The sequence below is a fragment of the Ranitomeya variabilis genome, chromosome 7 (assembly GCF_051348905.1).
Source record: "Ranitomeya variabilis isolate aRanVar5 chromosome 7, aRanVar5.hap1, whole genome shotgun sequence".
NCBI classification, from domain to species: Eukaryota; Metazoa; Chordata; class Amphibia; order Anura; family Dendrobatidae; genus Ranitomeya; species Ranitomeya variabilis.
In genome coordinates, this window is record NC_135238.1 from 3,680,761 (window position 1) to 3,698,301 (window position 17,541).

At 50.4% G+C, this 17,541-nt stretch overlaps 1 protein-coding gene across 6 annotated transcripts in view; it reads left to right on the top strand.

Annotated features, from left to right (window-relative positions):
• The window catches only part of LOC143785030 (uncharacterized), a 69,024-nt gene that overhangs the window by 41,576 nt on the left and 9,907 nt on the right, over positions 1-17,541 (top strand). The window contains exon 6 of one of the 6 annotated variants that reach the window (XR_013217948.1): positions 5,677-5,833. The exons of the other annotated variants lie outside the window; for them this stretch is intronic. The gene's annotated coding sequence lies outside the window, so the exon portion shown is untranslated. The remainder of the gene's footprint in view (positions 1-5,676; positions 5,834-17,541) is intronic. 6 annotated transcript variants of the gene reach the window in all.

A 17,541-nucleotide genomic window follows, 5' to 3' on the forward strand; every position in this document is an offset into this window, starting at 1 on the left:
AAGGAGAAAAAGAACTGGGCTGTTGTCAGGGGTCCAAGGTGTTGTTTTTAGATTGAAGTAAATTGTGCATTTCATTTGGAAATCGAGGTCCCAGAGTCTGGAGGAAGAGTGGAGAGGCCACAATCCAAGCTGCTGGAGGTCTAGTGTGAAGGCTCCACAATCAGTGATGGTTTGGGGAGCCATGTTATCTGCTGGTGTAGGTCCACTGTGTTTTAACAAGATGAAAGTCAGCGCAGCCGTCTACCAGGACATTTTAGAGCACTTCATGCTTCCCTCTGCCCACAAGCTTTTTGAAGATGGAAATGTCATTCTCCAGCAGGACTTGGCCCCGTCCACACTGACAAAAGTACCAATACCTGGTGTAAAAACAACAGTGTCACTGGGCTTGATTTGCGGCAAACTCTCCTGACCTTAACCCCATAGACAATCTATAGAGTATTGTCAAGAGGAAGATGAGACACCAGACCCAACAATGCAGATGAGCTGAAGGCTTCTATCAAAGCAACCTGGGCTTCCATAACCCCTCAGCAGTGCCACAGGCTGATCGCCTCCATGCCACGCCGCATTGATGCAGTAATTGATGCACAACGAGCCCGACCAAGTACTGAGTGCATTTACTGATCATACATTTCAGTAGGAAACATTTCAGATTTTACAATCATTTTTCAAGCTGGTGTTATAAAGTATTCTAATTTACTGCAATAATGCCTTTTGGGTTTTCATTGGCTGTAAGCCATAATCATCAACATTAGCAGAAATAAACATGTAAAATAGATCACTGTGTGTGTAATGACTCTATAGAATATAGGAGATTCACTTTTTGTATTGAAGAACTGAAATAAATTCACTTTTTGATGATATTCTAATTTTATGAGAAGCCTCTTTATATGATCCATCATCCACGGTCCCTGATGTGGATCCACTATTCAAGGGACTAAACACATTCTCTGTTTATGACCATCCCTGCTCTTATCAAGGCCATCTTTGCTCTGATCAAGACCATCTCTGCTCTAATCAAGAATATGTCTTCTCTGATCAAGACCATCTCTGCTCTGATCAAGGCCATCCCTGCTCTGACCAATGCCATCCCTGCTCTAATCAAGACCATGTCTTCTCTGATCAAGACCATCACTGCTCTGATCAAGACCATCTCTGCTCTGATCAAGACCATCTCTGCTCTGATAAATGCCATCCCTGCTCTAATCAAGACCATGTCTTCTCTGATCAAGACCATCTCTGCTCTGATCAAGGCCATCCCTGCTCTGACCAATGCCATCCCTGCTCTGATCAAAGCCATCCCTGCTCTGATCAAGGCCATCCCTGCTCTGACCAATGCCATCCCTGCTCTAATCAAGACCATGTCTTCTCTGATCAAGACCATCCCTGCTCTGACCAAGACCATCCCTGCTCTGATCAAGGCCATCTCTGTTCTGATCAAGACCATCTCTGCTCTGATCAATGCCATCCCTGCTCTAATCAAGACTATCTTTGCTCTGATGAAGGTCATCTCTGCTCTGATCAAGGCCATCCATGCTCTGATCAATGCCATCCCTGCTCTAATGAAGGCCATCCCTGCTCTGATCAAAGCCATCCCTGCTCTGATCCAAGTTTGTGTGGGATAAGTTTGGTTTGGTGGTGAGGCATCGTCAGCTCGAAGGCGACAACTCATCTGTTCTGAGGTCAGATGGTGTCAACCTCATTGATATTGGAGTGGATATTCTCTTGTCGGGTCTGCAATATAGGATAGACCAAGCTTTGTGCCTGATGGGTGGGGGTCGGAGTCCTGTGTAGTACTATTCAGGATCCTACTTGGCTGTTTTCAATGAAGGAAGCACCGGAATATTGTGACTACGTAGGCTGCCTTGCCTGCAGATGTTGCAGGGCTTTTGGCTACTGGTCTTTTTGTTAACTTTCAAGTGCTTCCTTTTATTGCTATATATTTCTATTAAATAATTAAAGCTGTGACCGACCTTCACCCATCAATTCTTTGTGCTTGCCTCCTTATTGTTAGATGGGATATTTTTGGATGTGGAGGGAGAGGAGGATCACTGGGGGTGTTTGCGTGGATTACCGCAGTCTTGATTGTGGCATTTAGGTGTTAAAGCGCTGGGAACGGTGCAGGACCACTCCTGGCACTTAGTGCCAGTGCCAGGTGTCAGCTGTCATAATCAGCTGACACCCGGCGATGATCGCCCACTCACAGCTTGTGTGCATGCACGATCTTGATGCAGTAATAATACAGTAGGGGAAATAAGTATTTGATCCCTTGCTGATTTTGTAAGTTTGCCCACTGACAAAGCCATGAACAGTCTATAATTTTAAGGGCAGGATAATTTTAACATTGAGAGATAGAATATCAAAAATAAAATCCAGAAAATCACATTGTATAAATTCTATAAATTAATTTGCATTTTGCAGTGAGAAATAAGTATTTGATCCCCTATCAACCATTAAGAGTTCTGGCTCCTACAGACCAGTTAGACTCTCCTAATCAACTCGTTACCTGCATTACAGACAGCTGTCTTACATAGTCACCTTTATAAAAGACTCCTGGCCACAGACTCAATTAATCAGTCAGACTCTGACCTCTACAACATGGGCAAGACCAAAGAGCTTTATAAGGATGTCAGGGACAAGATCATAGACCTGCACAAAGCTGGAATGGGCTACACAACCATAAGTAAGATGCTGGGTGAGGAGGAGACAACTGTTGGTGCAATAGTAAGAAAATGCATCAAATCAAAATACTTACAGTTGTCCTCAAAAGTTTACATACCCCGGCAGAATTTTTGATTTCTTGGCCTTTTTTCAGAGAATATGAATTATAACAGCAAAACTTTTCCTCCACTCATGGTTAGTGGTTGGGTGAAGCCATTTATTTTCAGACTACTGTGTTTTCTCTTTTTAAATCATAATGATGACCCAAAACATCCACATGACCCTGATGAAAAGTTCACATACCCTATTTCTTAATACCGTGTATTGCCCCCTCTAACATCAATGACAGCTTGAAGTCTTTTGTGGTAATTGTGGATGAGGTTCTTTATTTTCTCAGATGGTAAAGCTGCCCACTCTTCTTGGCAGAAAGCTTCCAGTTCCTGTAAATTCCTGGGCTGTCTAGCATGATCTGCACTCTTGAGATCTCCCCAGATTGGCTCAATGATATTGAGGTCAGGAGACTGAGATGGCCACTCCAGAACCTTCACTTTGCTCTGCTGTAGCCAATGACAGGTTGACTAGGCCTTGTGTTTTGATTCGTTGTCATGTTGGAACATCCAAGTACGTCCCATGCGCAACTTCTGGGCTGATGATTGCAAATTTGCCTCCAGTATTTGCTAATGTGCTGCATTCATCTTTCCTTCAACTTTGACGAAGTTTCTTATGCCTTTGTAGCTCACACATCCTCAAAACATCAGCGATCCACCTCCGTGCTTTACAGTAGGAATGGTGTTCCTTTCATCATAGACCTTGTTGATCTCTCTCCAAATGTAATGTTTAAGGTTGTAGCCAAAGAGTTCAATTTTGGTCTCATCATTCCAAATTACCTTGTTCTAGAAGTTTTGAGGCTTGTCTCTGTTCTGTTTTGCATATTGTAATCAAGATACTTTGTGGCATTTGTGCAATAATGGCTTTCTTCTGGTGACTCGACCATGCAGCCCATTTTTCTTCAAGTGCCTCCTTATTGTACATCTTGAAACAGCCGCACCGCTAGTTTTCAGAGAGTCCTGTATTTCAGCTGATGTTATTTGTGGGTTTTTCTTTGCATCCTGAACACTTTTCCTGGCAGTTATGGACGACATTTGTTGGTCTACCTGACGGTGGTTTTGTTTTTACAGAGCCCCTGATTTTCCATGTGTTAATCACAGTGTGAACGCTGCTGACTGGCATTAACAATTCCTTGGATATCGTTTTGTATCCCTTTCCTGTTTTATACAGTTCAACTACCTTTTCCCATAGATCCGCTGACAATTCTTTTGCTTTCCCCATCTATATATATAATTGTCTAAGGGTTTTTCCGTCTGTCTGTCTGTCTGTCTGTCTGTCTGTCTGTCCTGGAAATTCCGCGTCTCTGATTGGTCGAGGCCGCCAGGCCTCGACCAATCAGCGACGGGCACAGTATCGACGTAGATGTCATAATGGTTGCCATGGCGACGATGATGTCATAAAGGTTGCCTCGACCAATCAGCGACGGGCACAGTCTGCCGTGAATTCTGAAATCATCATTGTCCATATACTACGGGGACATGCATATTCTAGAATAGTCTGTCTGTCTGTCCTGGAAATCCCGCGTCTCTGATTGGTCGAGGCCGCCAGGCCTCGACCAATCAGCGACGGGCACAGCATGGCGACGATGATGTCATAATGGAAATCCCACGTCTCTGATTGGTCGAAGCCGCCAGGCCTCGACCAATCAGCTACGGGCACAGTATCGACGTAGATGTCATAATGGTATTCTAAGGGTCTAAGGGTTTTTCCGTCTGTCTGTCTGTCTGTCTTTCTGTCTGTCTGTCTGTCCTGGAAATCCCGCGTCTCTGATTGGTCGAGGCCGCCAGGCCTCGACCAATCAGCGACGGGCACAGTCTGCCGTGAATTCGCCTCGACCAATCAGCGACGGGCACAGTCTGCCGCGAATTCTGGAATCATCATTGTCCATATACTACGGGGACATGCATATTCTAGAATACCCGATGCATTAGAATCGGGCCACAATCTAGTCTATATATATAATTGTCTAAGGGTTTTTCCGTCTGTCTGTCTGTCTGTCAGACAGAAAGACAGACAGAAAGACAGACAGACAGTCTGTCTGTCTGTCCTGGAAATCCCGCGTCTCTGATTGGTCGAGGCCGCCAGGCCTCGACCAATCAGAGACGGGCACAGCATGGCGATGATGATGTCATAAAGGTTGCCTCGACCAATCAGCGACGGGCACAGTCTGCCGCCAGGCCTCGACCAATCAGCGACGGGCACAGTATCGACGTAGATGTCATAATGGTTGCCATGGCGACGATGATGTCATAAAGGTTGCCTCGACCAATCAGCGACGGGCACAGTCTGCCGCGAATTCTGGAATCATCATTGTCCATATACTACGGGGATATGCATATTCTAGAATACCCGATGCATTAGAATCGGGCCACAGTCTAGTGACTCATAATCCATAAATGTCAGTGGCTGGATGAAGGATGCAAGAGTCTGTCTGGATCCCTGAAACTCACTCAGCTTTTATGCACACACTGATTACAAGCAAACAGGTCACAGGTGAGGATGTCACCTTTAGTAGTCATTCACAACCATTTGTGTCAACTTCTGCGCATGTTATCAGGCCAAAAGCACCAGGGTGTGTACACTTGTGATCAGGGTCATGTGGATGTTTTGGGTTGTTGTTATGAATTATAAAGAGAAAACACAGTAGTCTGACAATAAATGGCTTCACCCAACCACTAACCATGAGTGGAGAAAAAGTTTTGGTGTTATCACTCATATTCTCTAAAAAAAAGGCCAAGAAAGCAAAAATTCTGCCGGGGTATGTAAACTTTTGAACACAACTGTATTTCCCCCACTGTACATCCCTGGTCAATAATGTCCAGGTCACGTGAATGTACTGTTACTGGAAATGTCAGAAAGGGGTCAATCTGAGCCCAATATTTGTGTGTTTTTCTTGGGTTTTTCCCACAGGCCTGTGAATTATTTCTATATTTGATGATAGCGCAGAGGACGCGGCACATTAATGATTTATGGCATCAGGTCCAGGGACCTGACCTCTGAGGACTGATGATACTTTATATTACCCCAGCACATTATATCTCAGGAGCCCAAGTGATCACATTCACAGGTGAGTCATTGCGCGCCTGAAAACATCCACACTATAGAATAACGTTCCTCACCGGTCCAGCACCGCAGGGTGAGACTCACAATGGATGGGCTATGGGCTATGGGTTGGGGATGGATCGTGCTCCTCTACCAAGTGCAGATAAGTCATCATGACTTCATGACATAACACTACAACCATTCATATCGCCCAATATCTCATTTATTAAAATGATGACAATAAACCATGTGTAGGACTGAAGCTAGTACTGACATGCCCAGAGTAGATGTCCCATACAGGGCAAAACACTAGAAAACGTGGAGAACTCTGAAGTCTCTGCAGTAGACTGAGCTCCTGGTACATGCCAGAGTCATCCTAGGAGGCATACATGGCAGCAGAGATTCCTGCCCCCTACTGGACATGCTGGAGTCAGCCTAGAGGCATGCATGGCAGCAGAGATTCCTGTCCCCTGCCAGACATGCCGGAATCAGCCTAGGAGGCATGCATGGCAGCAGAGATTCCTGCCCCCTGCCGGACATGCCAGAATCAGCCTAGGAGGCATGGAAGGCAGCAGAGATTCCTGCCCCCTGCCAGACATGCCGGAATCAGCCTAGGAGGCATGCAAGGCAGCAGAGATTCCTTCCCCCTGCCGGACATGCCGGAATCAGCCTAGGAGGCATGCAAGGCAGCAGAGATTCCTGTCCCCTGCCGAACATGCCGGAAACAGCCTAGGAGGCATGCAAGGCAGCAGAGATTTCTGTCCCATGCCGGACATGCCGGAATCAGCCTAGGAGGCACGCAAGGCAGCAGATTCCTGTCCCCTGCCGGACATGCTGGAGTCAGACTAGGAGGCATGCAAGGCAGCAGAGATTCCTGCCCCCTGCCGGACATGACGGAATCAGCCTAGAAGGCATGCAAGGCAGCAGAGATTCCTGCCCCCTGTCGGACATGCCGGAATCAGCCTAGGAGGCATGCAAGGCAGCAGAGATTCCTGTCCCCTGCCGGACATGCCGGAATCAGCCTAGGAGGCATGCAAGGCAGCAGAGATTCCTGTCCCCTGCCGGACATGCCAGAATCAGCCTAGGAGGCATGGAAGGCAGCAGAGATTCCTGTCCCCTGCCGGACATGCCGGAATCAGCCTAGGAGGCATGCAAGGCAGCAGAGATTCCTGTCCCCTGCCAGACATGCCGGAATCAGCCTAGGAGGCATGCAAGGCAGCAGAGATTCCTGTCCCCTGCCGGACATGACGGAATCAGCCTAGAAGGCATGCAAGACAGCAGAGATTCCTGTCCCCTGCCGGACATGCCAGAATCAGCCTAGGAGGCATGCAAGGCAGCAGAGATTCTTGTCCCCTGCCGGACATGCCGGAATCAGCCTAGGAGGCATACATGGCAGCAGAGATTCCTGTCCCCTGCCGGACATGCCGGAATCAGCCTAGAAGGCATGCAAGGCAGCAGAGATTCCTGTCCTCTGCCAGACATGCTGGAGTCAGCCTAGGAGGCATGCAAGGCAGCAGATTCCTGTCCCCTGCCAGACATGCTGGAGTCAGCCTAGGAGGCATGCAAGGCAGCAGAGATTCCTGTCCCCTGCCGGACATGCCGGAATCAGCCTAGGAGGCATACATGGCAGCAGAGATTCCTGTCCCCTGACGGACATGCCGGAATCAGCCTAGGAGGCATGCAAGGCAGCAGATTCCTGTCCCCTGCCGGACATGCTGGAGTCATTCTAGGATGCATGCAAGGCAGCAGAGACTCCTGCCCCCTGCTGGACATGCCGGAATCAGCCTAGGAGGCATGCAAGGCAGCAGAGATTCCTCGCCCCTGCCGGACATGCTGGAGTCAGCCTAGGAGGCATGCAAGGCAGCTGATTCCTGTCCCCTGCCGGACATGCTGGAGTCAGACTAGGAGGCATGCAAGGCAGCAGAGATTCCTGTCCCCTACCGGACATGCCGGAATCAGCCTAGGAGGCATGCAAGGCAGCAGAGATTCCTGTCCCCTGCCGGACATGCTGGAATCAGCCTAGGAGGCATGCAAGGCAGCAGATTCCTGTCCCCTGCCGGACATGCTGGAGTTAGACTAGGAGGCATGCAAGGCAGCAGAGATTAGTGCCCCCTGCCGGAATCGGCCTAGGAGGCATGCAAGGCAGCAGAGATTCCTGTCCCCTGCCGGACATGCCGGAATCAGCCTAGGAGGCATGCAAGGCAGCAGAGATTAGTGTCCCCTGCCGGAATCAGCCTAGGAGGCATGCAAGGCAGCAGAGATTCCTGCCCCCTGCCGGACATGCCGGAATCAGCCTAGGAGGCATGCAAGGCAGCAGAGATTCCTGTCCCCTGCCGGACATGCTGGAGTCAGCCTAGGAGGCATGCAATGCAGCTGATTCCTGTCCCCTGCCGGACATGCCAGAATCAGCCTAGGAGGCATGCAAGGCAGCAGAGATTCCTGTCCCCTGCCGGACATGCCGGAATCAGCCTAGGAGGCATGCAAGGCAGCAGAGATTCCTGCCCCCTGCCGGACATGCCGGAATCAGCCTAGGAGGCATGCAAGGCAGCAGAGATTCCTGTCCCCTGCCGGACATGCTGGAGTCAGACTAGGAGGCATACATGGCAGCAGAGATTCCTGTCCCCTGCCGGACATGCCGGAATCAGCTTAGGAGGCATGCAAGGCAGCAGAGATTCCTGTCCCCTGCCGGACATGCTGGAGTCAGCCTAGGAGGCATGCAATGCAGCTGATTCCTGTCCCCTGCCGGACATGCCGGAATCAGACTAGGAGGCATACATGGCAGCAGAGATTCCTGCCCCTTGCCAGACATGCCAGAGTCAGCCTAGGAGGCATACATGGCAGCAGAGATTCCTGTCCCCTGCCAGACATGCTCGAGTCAGCCTAGGAGGCATGCAAGGCAGCAGAGATTCCTGTCCCCTGCCGGACATGCCGGAATCAGCCTAGGAGGCATACATGGCAGCAGAGATTCCTGTCCCCTGCCGGACATGCCGGAATCAGACTAGGAGGCATGTATGGCAGCAGAGATTCCTGTCCCCTGCCGGACATGCCGGAGTCAGACTAGGAGGCATACATGGCAGCAGAGTTTCCTGTCCCCTGCCGGACATGCTGGAGTCAGACTAGGAGGCATACATGACAGCAGAGATTCCTGTCCCCTGCCGGACATGCCGGAGTCAGCCTAGGAGGCATACATGGCAGCAGAGATTCCTGCCCCCTGCCGGACATGCTGGAGTCAGACTAGGAGGCATACATGACAGCAGAGATTCCTGCCCCCTGCCGGACATGCCGGAATCAGACTAGGAGGCATGCATGGCAGCAGAGATTCCTGCCCCCTGCCGGACATGCTGGAGTCAGCCTAGGAGGCATACATGGCAGCAGAGATTCCTGTCCCCTGCCGGACATGCTGGAGTCAGACTAGGAGGCATGCATGGCAGCAGAGATTCCTGTCCCCTGCCGGACATGCTGGAGTCAGACTAGGAGGCATGCATGGCAGCAGAGATTCCTGTCCCCTGCCGGACATGCTGGAGTCAGACTAGGAGGCATACATGACAGCAGAGATTCCTGTCCCCTGCCGGACATGCTGGAGTCAGCCTAGGAGGCATACATGGCAGCAGAGATTCCTGTTCCCTGCCGGACATGTTGGAGTCAGCCTAGGAGGCATACATGTCAGCAGAGATTCCTGCCCCCTGCCGGACATGTTGGAGTCAGCCTAGGAGGCATACATGGCAGCAGAGATTCCTGTCACCTGCCGAACATGCCGGAGTCAGCCTAGGAGGCATACATGGCAGCAGAGATTCCTGCCCCCTGCCGGACATGCTGGAGTCAGCCTAGGAGGCATACATGGCAGCAGAGATTCCTGTTCCCTGCCGGACATGCCGGAGTCAGCCTAGAGGCATACATGGCAGCAGAGATTCCTGCCCCCTGCCGGACATGCTGGAGTCAGCCTAGGAGGCATACATGGCAGCAGAGATTCCTGTTCCCTGCCGGACATGCTGGAGTCAGCCTAGGAGGCATACATGGCAGCAGAGATTCCTGTTCCCTGCCGGACATGTTGGAGTCAGCCTAGGAGGCATACATGTCAGCAGAGATTCCTGCCCCCTGCCGGACATGTTGGAGTCAGCCTAGGAGGCATACATGGCAGCAGAGATTCCTGTCACCTGCCGAACATGCCGGAGTCAGCCTAGGAGGCATACATGGCAGCAGAGATTCCTGCCCCCTGCCGGACATGCTGGAGTCAGCCTAGGAGGCATACATGGCAGCAGAGATTCCTGTTCCCTGCCGGACATGTTGGAGTCAGCCTAGGAGGCATACATGGCAGCAGAGATTCCTGCCCCCTGCCGGACATGCCGGAGTCAGCCTAGAGGCATACATGGCAGCAGAGATTCCTGCCCCCTGCCGGACATGCTCGAGTCAGCCTAGGAGGCATGCATGGCAGCAGAGATTCCTGTCACCTGCCGGACATGTTGGAGTCAGCCTAGGAGGCATACATGGCAGCAGAGATTCCTGTCACCTGCCGAACATGCCGGAGTCAGCCTAGGAGGCATACATGGCAGCAGAGATTCCTGCCCCCTGCCGGACATGCTGGAGTCAGCCTAGGAGGCATACATGTCAGCAGAGATTCCTGCCCCCTGCCGGACATGCTGGAGTCAGCCTAGGAGGCATACATGGCAGCAGAGATTCCTGTCACCTGCCGAACATGCCGGAGTCAGCCTAGGAGGCATACATGGCAGCAGAGATTCCTGCCCCCTGCCGGACATGCTGGAGTCAGCCTAGGAGGCATACATGTCAGCAGAGATTCCTGTCCCCTGCCGGACATGTTGGAGTCAGCCTAGGAGGCATACATGGCAGCAGAGATTCCTGTCACCTGCCGAACATGCCGGAGTCAGCCTAGGAGGCATACATGACAGCAGAGATTCCTGTCACCTGCCGAACATGCCGGAGTCAGCCTAGGAGGCATACATGGCAGCAGAGATTCCTGCCCCCTGCCGGACATGTTGGAGTCAGCCTAGGAGGCATACATGACAGCAGAGATTCCTGTCCCCTGCCGGACATGCTGGAGTCAGCCTAGGAGGCATACATGGCAGCAGAGATTCCTGCCCCCTGCCGGACATGTTGGAGTCAGCCTAGGAGGCATGCATGGCAGCAGAGATTCCTGTCCCCTGCCGGACATGTTGGAGTCAGCCTAGGAGGCATACATGACAGCAGAGATTCCTGTTCCCTGCCGGACATGCTGGAGTCAGCCTAGGAGGCATACATGTCAGCAGAGATTCCTGCCCCCTGCCGGACATGCTGGAGTCAGCCTAGGAGGCATACATGGCAGCAGAGATTCCTGTTCCCTGCCGGACATGTTGGAGTCAGTCTAGGAGGCATACATGTCAGCAGAGATTCCTGTCCCCTGCCGGACATGTTGGAGTCAGTCTAGGAGGCATACATGTCAGCAGAGATTCCTGTCCCCTGCCGAACATGCCGGAGTCAGCCTAGGAGGCATACATGGCAGCAGAGATTCCTGTCCCCTGCCAGACATGCTGGAGTCAGCCTAGGAGGCATGCATGGCAGCAGAGATTCCTGTCACCTGCCGGACATGTTGGAGTCAGCCTAGGAGGCATACATGGCAGCAGAGATTCCTGTCACCTGCCGAACATGCCGGAGTCAGCCTAGGAGGCATACATGGCAGCAGAGATTCCTGCCCCCTGCCGGACATGCTGGAGTCAGCCTAGGAGGCATACATGTCAGCAGAGATTCCTGCCCCCTGCCGGACATGCTGGAGTCAGCCTAGGAGGCATACATGGCAGCAGAGATTCCTGTCACCTGCCGAACATGCCGGAGTCAGCCTAGGAGGCATACATGGCAGCAGAGATTCCTGCCCCCTGCCGGACATGCTGGAGTCAGCCTAGGAGGCATACATGTCAGCAGAGATTCCTGTCCCCTGCCGGACATGTTGGAGTCAGCCTAGGAGGCATACATGGCAGCAGAGATTCCTGCCCCCTGCCGGACATGTTGGAGTCAGCCTAGGAGGCATGCATGGCAGCAGAGATTCCTGTCCCCTGCCGGACATGCTGGAGTCAGCCTAGGAGGCATACATGTCAGCAGAGATTCCTGTCCCCTGCCGGACATGTTAGAGTCAGCCTAGGAGGCATACATGACAGCAGAGATTCCTGTCACCTGCCGAACATGCCGGAGTCAGCCTAGGAGGCATACATGGCAGCAGAGATTCCTGCCCCCTGCCGGACATGCTGGAGTCAGCCTAGGAGGCATACATGGCAGCAGAGATTCCTGTTCCCTGCCGGACATGTTGGAGTCAGTCTAGGAGGCATACATGTCAGCAGAGATTCCTGTCCCCTGCCGGACATGTTGGAGTCAGTCTAGGAGGCATACATGTCAGCAGAGATTCCTGTCCCCTGCCGAACATGCCGGAGTCAGCCTAGGAGGCATACATGGCAGCAGAGATTCCTGTCCCCTGCCAGACATGCTGGAGTCAGCCTAGGAGGCATGCATGGCAGCAGAGATTCCTGTCACCTGCCGGACATGTTGGAGTCAGCCTAGGAGGCATACATGGCAGCAGAGATTCCTGTCACCTGCCGAACATGCCGGAGTCAGCCTAGGAGGCATACATGGCAGCAGAGATTCCTGCCCCCTGCCGGACATGCTGGAGTCAGCCTAGGAGGCATACATGTCAGCAGAGATTCCTGCCCCCTGCCGGACATGCTGGAGTCAGCCTAGGAGGCATACATGGCAGCAGAGATTCCTGTCACCTGCCGAACATGCCGGAGTCAGCCTAGGAGGCATACATGGCAGCAGAGATTCCTGCCCCCTGCCGGACATGCTGGAGTCAGCCTAGGAGGCATACATGTCAGCAGAGATTCCTGTCCCCTGCCGGACATGTTGGAGTCAGCCTAGGAGGCATACATGGCAGCAGAGATTCCTGCCCCCTGCCGGACATGTTGGAGTCAGCCTAGGAGGCATGCATGGCAGCAGAGATTCCTGTCCCCTGCCGGACATGCTGGAGTCAGCCTAGGAGGCATACATGTCAGCAGAGATTCCTGTCCCCTGCCGGACATGTTAGAGTCAGCCTAGGAGGCATACATGACAGCAGAGATTCCTGTCACCTGCCGAACATGCCGGAGTCAGCCTAGGAGGCATACATGGCAGCAGAGATTCCTGCCCTCTGCCGGACATGTTGGAGTCAGCCTAGGAGGCATGCATGGCAGCAGAGATTCCTGTCCCCTGCCGGACATGCTGGAGTCAGCCTAGGAGGCATACATGTCAGCAGAGATTCCTGTCCCCTGCCGGACATGTTAGAGTCAGCCTAGGAGGCATACATGACAGCAGAGATTCCTGTCACCTGCCGAACATGCCGGAGTCAGCCTAGGAGGCATACATGGCAGCAGAGATTCCTGCCCCCTGCCGGACATGTTGGAGTCAGCCTAGGAGGCATGCATGGCAGCAGAGATTCCTGTCACCTGCCGAACATGCCGGAGTCAGCCTAGGAGGCATGCATGGCAGCAGAGATTCCTGTCTAAAGGTCTAAAAACGTCTGAAAATGATGGAAACCCTGCTTAAATCACACAGGGACATCATGGGGATCGCCCCTGGAAGCATTCCTGACTCCTAGGTCACAGCCTTAATCATTTTTTTCCGAGATTCATGCCATTTTTCCCGGTGCCACAAAAACACACTAAAAAGAAACCAAAACGGGTTTTGCTGGGAAATATGTCAAGGTCCATCCTTTGCAGGTTAATGACTTGCCTGTAAGGCCAAATAATGAACCCCAGATTGAAAATTTCCTCCCCCACTTAGACTTAGTTCAGACGCAGCTTTTTTGAAGCGTTTTTCAACTTTAACATTGCTTTCAACCACTACAAATGCATTCACTGGGAAATGTCATTATAACATTTTACAACCCTAGCTGGCCATGTGGTGTGCGACACATAAGGAGACCCATCTTGTTTCATTTATGAAGGAGGGACTCTTAAAGTCACAGAGCCCATTTGTACTGGTGCATCAGGGCCATTATTAAACTGTGGGTCTCCTAAGCTGTTGTAGCCTAGGCTGTGAGTGGCTGGCCTGCCAAGAATTACGACGCACCACAATACCCCATCATAAGATGTCCAGGGGGGACTCCTGAAAAAGTGGTTCATTGAATTCAAGGCCTGCCCTGCTACCAATTCATATGCACCCCAATAAGCCTTTGAACCCACATACTGGATGGGCCCCTGAAAATCCACTTCTCAATATGCATTTTGTGCTCCATACTCCATTGTTTTATACATTGGCAGGAAGGCCAGCCCTGCTGCATAGTCATATGCACCCCGTTAGGCCTTGGAACCCACATACTGGATGGGCCCAGGAAAATCCAATTGTATTTTTTAATGGTATGATGGTTCCCTCTTTGCACAATTATTTACAGGAGAATTTGGCAATTTTATTTGCCATGTTTTTAACACTAAGGTTCAGATACGGCTTTAAAAAAGGCAAATACAAGGCAATTTTATTGCAAACTACAAAATGCAAGGAATAGTATGATTGAATGGTGTGTGTGCGTACACTTTTGTATGTGTTAACATACAAAGGTTAATAAGTACATATAAGGATTAAATACATATAGTGATTACGTATACTGTATATGAAGATTAACTACATACAGTATACTTAGATCATCACCAAGAGGCTTTTAAACAACATCCGTCTGGAATATCAGAGAAGCATCACCAAGACAGAGAACCCCTGGGAGATTACCTACACTGCATGAGCATCCTCAATTATGCAGGTATCAGCACACTGTACATGTACAGGTACCCCAGTTTTGGCATCTGCCTTAGTCATGTTTCTCTGGTCTTATATAGTGAATTACACTATGTAGTCACTCTAGTTTCACCCAGACCTTCAAGTGGCCACTTTTCAAGGTTGTATGAAACTGAGATATCATGGAGTCATCAGACGAGGGGCCATAAACCCCTAGAAAATAAAAGCCACAAGGATTTTGATTAAACCACCACAGGCATAGTTTCAGTAAACCTTAATGTTTTACAATGACAAACAGCAAACATGTAGAGACTTAAGGCCCCGTCTCACACAGCGACGCTGCAGCGATACAGACAACGATGCTGATCGCTGCAGCGTCGCTGTTTTGTCGCTGTGTGGTCGCTGGGGAGCTGTCACACAGACAGCTCTCTCCAGCGACCAACGATCAGGGGAACGACTTCGGTATCGTTGAAACTGTCTTCAACGATGCCGAAGTCCCCCTGCAGCACCCGGGTAACCAGGGTAAACATCGGGTTACTTAGCGCAGGGCCGCGCTTAGTAACCCGATGTTTACCCTGGTTACCAAAAAAAACAAACAGTACATACTCACCATCTGTTGCCCGTCAGGTCCCTTGCCGTCTGCTTCCCGCTCTGACTGTGTGCCGCCGTACAGTGAGAGCAGAGCGCAGCGGTGACGTCACTGCTGTGCTCTCACTTTACGGCGGCAGTCAGAGCAGGAAGCAGACGCCAAGGGACCTGACGGGCAACAGATGGTGAGTATGTACTGTTTGGTTTTTTTTACATTTACGCTGGTAACCAGGGTAAACATCGGGTTACTAAGCGCGGCCCTGCGCTTAGTAACCCGATGTTTACCCTGGTTACCAGTGAAGACATCGCTGGATCGGTGTCACACACACCGATTCAGCGATGTCAGCGGGACCTCAACGACCAAAAAAAGGTCCAGGCCAATCCGACACGACCAGCGATCTCGCAGCAGGGGCCTGATCGCTGGTACGTGTCACACATAGCGAGATCGCTACTGAGGTCGCTGTTGCGTCACAAAACTTGTGACTCAGCAGTGATCTCGCTAGCGATCTCGCTATGTGAGACGGGGCCTTTAGAACTGTTTGTGAAGTGAATAAACAAACATTTATCAAGATTGTGTCACTATGAGCATTGTCTGTCACATTTGTAAATGTTTTACAAGAAATGCAGAAATGTGATTGTCTGAATGCATTCGGTATACAGTATTTCAATCTTGTTTACAAATCACCATTTGTATATTCTCCATTTGTGTACATTTGAGGCAGACGAAGTTAAGGCTCTCAAGGAGAGAAACTAATATAGTGGACAAAGCTATATTTTTAATGAACTACTGAGCCAAGCTAACAGCATTGCCTTACCAAATTTATATGAAGTGTATTGTGTCCAATGTGAGCAACCAGGCAACACAAAAAGGAGCTTTTCAAGTGAGCTCTTTAAGGTACACAAATGTTATGAAGTGTTTGCCAACAAGGATGTGGTTTCACCAATGGGGGGTACCTTTTTTAAAAATATACTAGTACCATCACAGCCCCCCTTGCCCAAACTTCACCGGCCTATAACAGTACAGAGCACGTTCACCCTGGTGATCTAGTAGCAGTTAAACAAGAGACATTGCGGGAGACAGAGTTAAGAATTAGGCTCAATGTAGTGTTGTGTGTCTCTGAGACTTGTAATGCAGTGCATGATCTGCCAAACAATTGCTCAATGGGGGTACCTTTTTTAAAAATAGATTAGTGACATCGCAGGCACCTTGGCCAAACTTCACCTGCCCATAACAGTACAAAGCACGTTCACCCTGGTGATCTACTGGCACGTACAGTACAGATTGCAGGAGACCGAGTTAAGAAGTAGGCCCAATGTAATGTCATGCCCAATTCCCCAATGTGGGATCCTTTTTTAAAAAAATAAGAGTGCCTTTACAGCCCCCTTGCCCAAAATTCACTGGCCTATAACAGTACCTACTACGGTCAACCTGGTGATATAGTGGTTCTGGATGAGGATAAGGAGGAGGATAAGAACAAACAGACCAAATCTGGAAGCGTATAACCATGTGTGGTTGTGAAGAGGTGCATGAGAGTACACCTCCCCAAAAGAGAGAATGTATTTGAGGTTATGTTTCGCTGTTTTCACTTGGTGGTGTACAGAAGTCTTTCCCAATCCAGGCCTTGTTCATTTTTATGAGTCAGTCTGTCAGCATTTTCAGTTGACAGGCGGATGCGCTTATCTGTTATAATTCCACCAGTGACTCTAAAAACTCTCTCTGACAGAACGCTAGCAGCAGGACAGGCCTGGACCTCCAAGGCATAGTGTCATGTCGGACGCTATTCACACTAGGGTGTCATGGTTCCCAATGGCAAGGGAACGTAAAAAACACATAAGTAACGAACGAGCTCTCGGGTGATGGAAACTCGAGTTGACCGTGAGCTAAATCTACCACACAACTAACAGTAGCCAGGGAGCATACCTACGGCTTCCTATATGCCACGCGCCAGCCGGAGGACTAACTACGCCTGGTAGAGGAAGAAACAGACCTGGCTTACCTCTAGGGAAATACCCCAAAAGAGATAGCAGCCCCCCACATGTAATAACGGTGAATTAAGAGGAAAAGACATACACAGTATGAAAGTAGATTTAGCAAAGAGAGGTCCACTTACTAGATAGCAGAAGGATACAAAAGAGGACTTCACGGTCAACTGAAAACCCTTTCAAAAACCATCCTGAAATTACTTTAAGACTCCTGTGTCAACTCATGACACAGGAGTGGCAATTTCAGCCCGCAAGAGCTTCCAGCTACAGAGAAATACAAAAACTGCAAACTGGACAAAAGGTACAAAACAAAAGGACAAAGTCCACTTAGCTGATCAGCAGACTAGTAGCAGGAACATGCAACCGAAGGCTCTGGTTACAATGATGACCGGCAAGGAAATGACTGGAGAGCAAGGCTAAATA